Below are 6,837 nucleotides of genomic sequence, written 5' to 3' on the forward strand. Positions count from 1 at the left end.
CTGTGACTGTAAACTGACAGCTGATGGTGTGTTTCAGGTGTTTGATCAGATGAAGAATCCCTACATGAACTCTGTTACCTGCAGAAACATCAGAGTGAAGAGCGACGGCCGCCTCAGGTAAGCAGGACGTCTGCTTCTGTTTTTACCTGGAACAAGTGGAAACATGTTCTGCTTTGATTTCTCTCATTTCAACAACAGTCTGAGGTTTGATGGAGGGAAACAGTTAATGAGGAGATTCATAAATGTTTGCTGCAGAGTCTAAAGGTTCTCAGTAAAGATCACTACAGAGATAAACTCTCGTTTGATTGGAGCAGTAATAAAAACAGTGAAGGATTATAAAACCAATAAAGATAACAAAGGTAACTATGACCTTGTACACTGACAGTCATTAAAAACTTTGAGACCATATTTTTCAACATAATTTTTATTTTGAAGCCCCAAACTGGATTTTCTTCATATGAATCATTTGTTTAGCATATTGGCATACAGAATCAAAAATCTAAAGTTTCAAGAATGATTTCAAAATAAAGAATTTCACAAAAGAAAACGACACCTGCCAAACACAAAGTCACAGCAGTCAATACCGAGTACGGCCTCCATCTGCTTGGATGCAGGCAGCAATCCGTCGGCGCATGCTTTGGACCAGGCTTCTGATTGTGGGTTGGGAACAGCCCATACGCCTGGATACATCACTGTAGCTCAAAGCGGCCTCCACCATACCCAGTGCCCGGAGACGTTGTTCATGTGATAGACGCGGCATGATGCTGTTCACTGGACTAACAATGGTGGCCTTTTTTGGGCCTTTATATAGGCCTTCAAACCCATTCTCACATTGTGCAGATACTCACTGAGTATTGCTTGGTGTGTATTTGGTTCACTTTTGCAAAGTGACCAACCCATGTGCAATGAATCATGACAAAATGACAACTCATCATTATCTCAACTACCAGGGCACTAGATCATCAGTAAATCCACAATGAATAATTACAACCCCCCTACAAGTAGAACTCTGCCTACATTTCTACCTCAAAGTTTCTATTGACTGTCAGTGTAGAATCTGTGGTGCTGCAGAGTCGATTCTGTTTGTTTCTGGGAGGAAAACTGGAGAAAAATGTGAGTTTTGTTGGAAAAAATTCATTAGAAGTTTAATTATTTCAGCTCAAAATATCTATTTTTTTAATCTAATCTTCTGTCTGTGGAGACGTTGAAGGTTTTCTGACGTAAATCACTGTTGTATGTTTTGATTCTGCCTTTTACTAATTTCATTCTGGCAGCAGACTCCTCAGATTTTACAGAAAGAATTCACTCTGGATCCATTTAAACTACAGATTTGATACTGCAGAGAGCTGCCATCAGATAAAACTAATACTAGTTTAAGAAATCTGCTGTAAGAAAAAACACAAACACCCACAATAGATGATTTTATTCATGATGATCCTGAACTGAACAGAATCATTTTAACTATCAAATGTCACCAGAGCACGTTTCTGAGAAAATGTGAAAGTTGGATTCTGAACATTTCAACAGTCTTTAATGTGAATTTTCTGTTCAGTAAATTTAAATGAGCTTCAGGCAGACACACCCTGATATTTAACTCCGTGTTGTCTGAACATCCTGAACACTGTCTTTGTCCTCAGGGTCAAAAATAACCCGCCTACACTGAGCCTCTAAAATAAATCAGCTTAATTGAATTTCTAATCCAAAATCTATTTTACATGAAGAAACAACCTGTCATGCATCACACACTTTGTGATTACCTGGATTTTCCCCTTTTCAGAGGGCAGAAAGACTGTATTTAATCAGTGGACGCCGCTCATTTTTATTCCATCACACGTTTCAATGGTTTCTTTTCTTAAAGTAGAGGTTTTTCATCACTATCATTGCTGCTAAAGGTACTGCATAGGTGTAAACCGTGTTTGTTTAGCAAGAGATAGTGCTTGTATAGCCTAAGAAAGTACCAGAAATGTGCAGAAAGTCGCTTGAAATGCATTTGTGAAGTGAAACGACAGTGTACTGTATACTGTACAATGGAATGGGAAACTACAAAACTCACAAAATACTACTCACATCTTCTGAATCATTGCTCCTACATCTTGAGGGTAGGAAAAATGAGAAGATAACAATAGAATATAATAAAAATAAGAATAAAATAAAAATGATACATGCAAAATAAAAATATGATGAACATATTAAACTGTACACATCATAAACAAAAACAATGTTTCACTTTTTCTAATGTTGGGGTCTCTTTAGGAAAAGACATTGAATTTCAAGTTGAAAAAAGGTCGTTTAGGAGGTTTTCTATGCTATTAAACATAGTGGCTGGCTTATCTATGACACAAAGACAACATGAGGGTTCAGCTCTGTGTAGTCACATGTAATTTTTCTTTATGTTTTTATTGTCATTTTATTTAGATTTGAACTTATTCTAGTTGTTCTCATGTTGTCTTGTGCTTATTTATAGTCTGTTTTTCAGTTTTTATGAAAATATTATTAACAAAAATCCTAAAATACTAAATATTTAACGTAAGATACTTTTCTGCAGCATTTGTTGTTTTTATGTGATTTCTGGGATTCTAATTGTGGATTCCTGAAACTGTGAAGAAAAGTGATGAGGAAAAACAAACAGGTCTGAGACTCAGTAACACAGTAGTTTGTTTGCTGCCTGATAATGTTCCAGTGGACATATGTATTCAGTAAGTCACAGGTTAAAGTGGATCAGAGAGGAGGGGAGTCAGCCTCACTGATCCCACAAACAGGGACTATTTCTTCTGCAGAAAGTAGTTCCGGTAAAAACTGGAAACTGTTCAGTGGATGCGGTTTGTTCAGAGTTTCTCAGAGGAGGAATGATGCAGATTTATTTGCTAAATGACAGAAAAAGATTCACTTCATTTAAAAAAAAGATTATATTTACTTTCTGCAATTTTTAATAATGAAGCAACTTTTCAATGAAATAAAGGTTTGACTTCTGTGAAGTTTTGTCAAAAAGAGCCGTCAGAGGATGTAAATGATTGATGAATTTACTGCTGCTGTTCCCCTGATTAAATGACTCCCAGCAGATCCTAAACCAGAGTCTGAAAGCAGGTTTTTAATGAGGATAAAGCTGCAAAAGTGAAGGAGACGATGCTGCAGCTGAACTCCTGAAAACACAGAGAGGGTTTTGGTGAAGAGACAGACCAGACACTGCTGCTGGAAGCTGGAGATAAAACTCTGCAGCCTAAAAACACATTTATTGGACCAATTTAACTGAATTAGTAACACAAGATGTTTGTTTTACCTGAAACATAAAACATGATTTTGCTGTTAGAATTATTGTTCTTTCCTGATAGGATGAGATAAACCTTTATTGCTCCCCATGTCAGGGGAAATTTCCAGCGTTACAGCAGCAACATCTTTCAAAGCAGCACGAACCATAGGTAATGATAATTATAGTAATAATATCTGTGATCTTACCGAACTAAAACTGCAGCAAAAACTGTAAATAAACATGAACATCTTGTGACTAAAGGAGCCGTTAACATCATTTTTACACTTTCAGTGAAATTAGAAAACTGGTTTAAAGAGACAAAATGTGATTTACAGTTGATAGAATTCACAAAAGTATAGTGACATCATGAAAACATAAAGAATGAATATTTGTACAAAGTTCAGAGTTTCTAACTGTATTTTCTTAACATCCCATAAAGGTGGTCGTCCAGGTGAATTCATGTGACGCTGTGGCAGCTCCTGGTGAGTCCAAGTTTATCGTGTTCACACTGACATTAAATCTGCTTCAAAATATGTTTTATTTCACCTTCAGGCCAGTAACTAGTGTTCTTTGACTCTTCAAGAGCATTCTTAGTGAATAACCAACATTCCTCAGCTGATGACTAGTGTTCCTAGGTTAGTGACCAACATCATTGGCTAAGGACTAGCATTCTGAGACTAACGGCTGACATTTATGACTAGTCCCTAATAGTCCAAGGTCAGTGACTAGAATTTGCGTACTTGTGAATGTTGTGTTGTGCCTGCACAAAGGTTTTCCTCTGCCATGTCGTAATTGTGCAGCTTCAGTTTTTTTTACTCTTCAGAGTGTTTATAAAGCTGTGAAGTTTCCCAACTTTCACTGTGAACACAGTCCTGAAAAGACAAATCAGGTCTGAGACCTTCAAAGTAAAAGTATCTGAGAGCTCAAATCAATAGAAGACCCAAAACTGTTGCATGTTTCAGCCGGTTTTACTGTCAAATGTTGATCATACATACACTGAGCAAAAACATAAATGCAACACTTTTGTTTTTGCTCTCATTTTTCATGTGTTGAACTCAAAGATCTGAGCCTTTTTCTATGAACACAAAAGGTCTATTTCTCTGAAATATTGTTCACCAATGTGTCTAAATCTGTTAGTGAGTTCTTCTTTGCTGAGATAATCCAGCCACCTCACAGCTATGACGGATTGAGATAATGATTAAACAGAATGATTATTGTCCAGGTGTGTCTCAGGCTGGACACAATAAAAGGACACTAAAATGAGAAGGCAGATTTGTGAACAACATTTGAGAGACACAGACCTTCTGTGTTCATAGAAAAAGTCTGACATCTTTGAGTTCAGCTCATGAAAAATGGAAGCAAAAACAAAAATGTTACATTCATATTTTTGTTCAGTGGATTTTGTTTTTATTTTGTGTGACGTGATCTTCAGAAGGTTTAAATCAGATTCACCTCCTGGGAGGAGAAATGTCTGAGAACTTCCTCTAGTCAGTCAGAACTGAAGGAGCTTCTAAAAAAAGGTGAAATGTCTTCAGGAATATAAAACCACTTCAGCTGCCTTCATCTCTACAGATATGATGACAGACATGGTGCTCTGACTTTAGGAAATGTTCAGTATTTATTTTAGCAGCTAGAATCATTTCTATTTGCTGCTACAACAACACATCATGCAGAGAACAGACAGAGCTTTATGATATTATTTACACACAATCATGTTCATAAATCAGACCTTTGTCCTGCAGGTATAAAGTTAATCTGACTGATCAGGTTTCTCTGTAGTTAATCACTAACAGACAGTAAAAGAATCAAAGCGAAGCTTTTGGTTTTTAGCTGATTAAATCCAGAGCTCTGCTGCCGCTCTGCTGCCTGTGAGCTGCTTCCATTCAGACACCAGGAAACTCAGACAGACATTAAAGAGGAACTCCACCTGTGGAAATCCTCACCTTGCTGCAGTGATGTTCAGGTGAACTCCAGGACTCTGTGACATCACTGCTGGCTGTGCTTCCACTTCTCAGGTGTGTTAAAGGTGAAACAGCTTTGAACCACAGATGGCAGCAAAACACAACTTCTTCCCTCCAGTCAGTGGAAGCTGCAGAAACCTTCCTGATGAGATGAAATGTCTCTGAGAATCCACAACAAGTCCAGGGTTTGATGTAAAACTTGGATTTTTATTCCTTTAAATGACTAATTAACTAATTAGACAAATCTCCCAGAACTCTGCAGTGTAAAAAGTCATTCCTAGAACCTGTTCCCTCCACTTAGAGAACTGCAGAGTTACAAGATAAAAACCTCATTTAGACTTTGAAGTTACAAACTTTATTTTCATTGTTTGTGTTGACAGAATAATGTTGCATCAACTTCATATTTAGTGTAATTTAAACTAATCTCTGTGTCAGTTGGTTTAAAACTAAACTCAAGTTGAGGTAAATGAATGAAACTGTCTTGATAACTTCATTTTTCTTCATCTTGAGTTCAGGATTTAAAGTCTCTAAATATAAACACTGGAGCAGCTTCATTTGAATCTGACAGTTTGAAAACTTCTGTTTATAATTACAGGAAATAAATATGGAACACTTCAGAAATCATTTTAAATAATGTGGAAATACTCATTTTTATAAGTCATTAATTTCTTTGTTTCTGCTGCCAATCATTAAATAAGGTAATTCCAGTAATTTAATGTAGTTTGTTGGTTGAACATAATTCCATTGAAAGTCTGTCTGAGGTCATAAAGATTGATGCAAACAGTTTTTGTTGAGTCCAGACATTATTTCAGAGTTTATCCACCAACATGTCAGAGCAGACAGACTAATGAAGGTAGAACTTCCTGTTTAATCTCACTCTGTGTTTTAACCCAACAGATGTGATTTCTTTCTGGTGGGTTTCCAGCAGAGGGCAGCATGGCAGCAGCACCTGGTGAGTCCATTCAGGATTTATGGCACCTGGATGTTACCTGAGAGTTCATTTCTTCTACACTGTTGCTGAACTGAATAAATGTTATTTTGGACTAACTGGAGGAAGAACAAGAGCTCATGTTGTCAGAAACAACTTAAATACACTGCAGGCAGCTCAGCAACAGTTACTGCAGAGAGAAGATTAGAAAACATCTGGTCCTGTTTCTGATAAAACCACAGAATAAACACAGTTTGCTGCCAGCAGTGTTCTGAAAAATGAATGAAGAAACTCAAATTCTGTTTTTATTTGTCCTCACAGCTCCAAAACCCCTGGAGCGCAAAAGCAGCTTTATTTTCCTGCCACCTCACAGTGAGTTATAAAAGACTACATTCCTTCACATGTTGGACTGATGTGTGTTTTCTTCGTGAATGCTCTGTGTTAAGTTCTCCTTCTCATCACAGAAATGTAAAACTGACAAATCTCAAGTTTTCATTTCATGGAGGGAATTTTCATTTGTCGTCTTTCCAGTGTCTGAGCTGAGGGTTGTTCTGTTGGGGAACAGCTGGTCTGAGAGGAGTTCTGCTGGGAATTTATTACTGGGAGAGACCAAGTTCAACACTGAGGAAGAACCAGACCGCTGTGTGAAGGTCAGAGGATGGGTGAAGCAGGTGAACATGGTCCTCATCAACACTCCAGAT

General features: G+C 37.4%; 1 long non-coding RNA gene across 1 annotated transcript; it reads left to right on the plus strand.

The window, feature by feature from the left end:
- On the plus strand, nt 1-6,241 carry LOC127534717 (uncharacterized). The gene is made up of 3 exons (XR_007943081.1): nt 1-117; nt 3,687-3,729; nt 6,106-6,241. It is a non-coding gene; the product is annotated as an uncharacterized LOC127534717 (long non-coding RNA).
- The last annotated feature ends 596 nt before the right edge of the window (nt 6,242-6,837 follow it).

The sequence above is a fragment of the Acanthochromis polyacanthus genome, chromosome 7 (assembly GCF_021347895.1).
Source record: "Acanthochromis polyacanthus isolate Apoly-LR-REF ecotype Palm Island chromosome 7, KAUST_Apoly_ChrSc, whole genome shotgun sequence".
Taxonomy (NCBI): domain Eukaryota; kingdom Metazoa; phylum Chordata; class Actinopteri; family Pomacentridae; genus Acanthochromis; species Acanthochromis polyacanthus.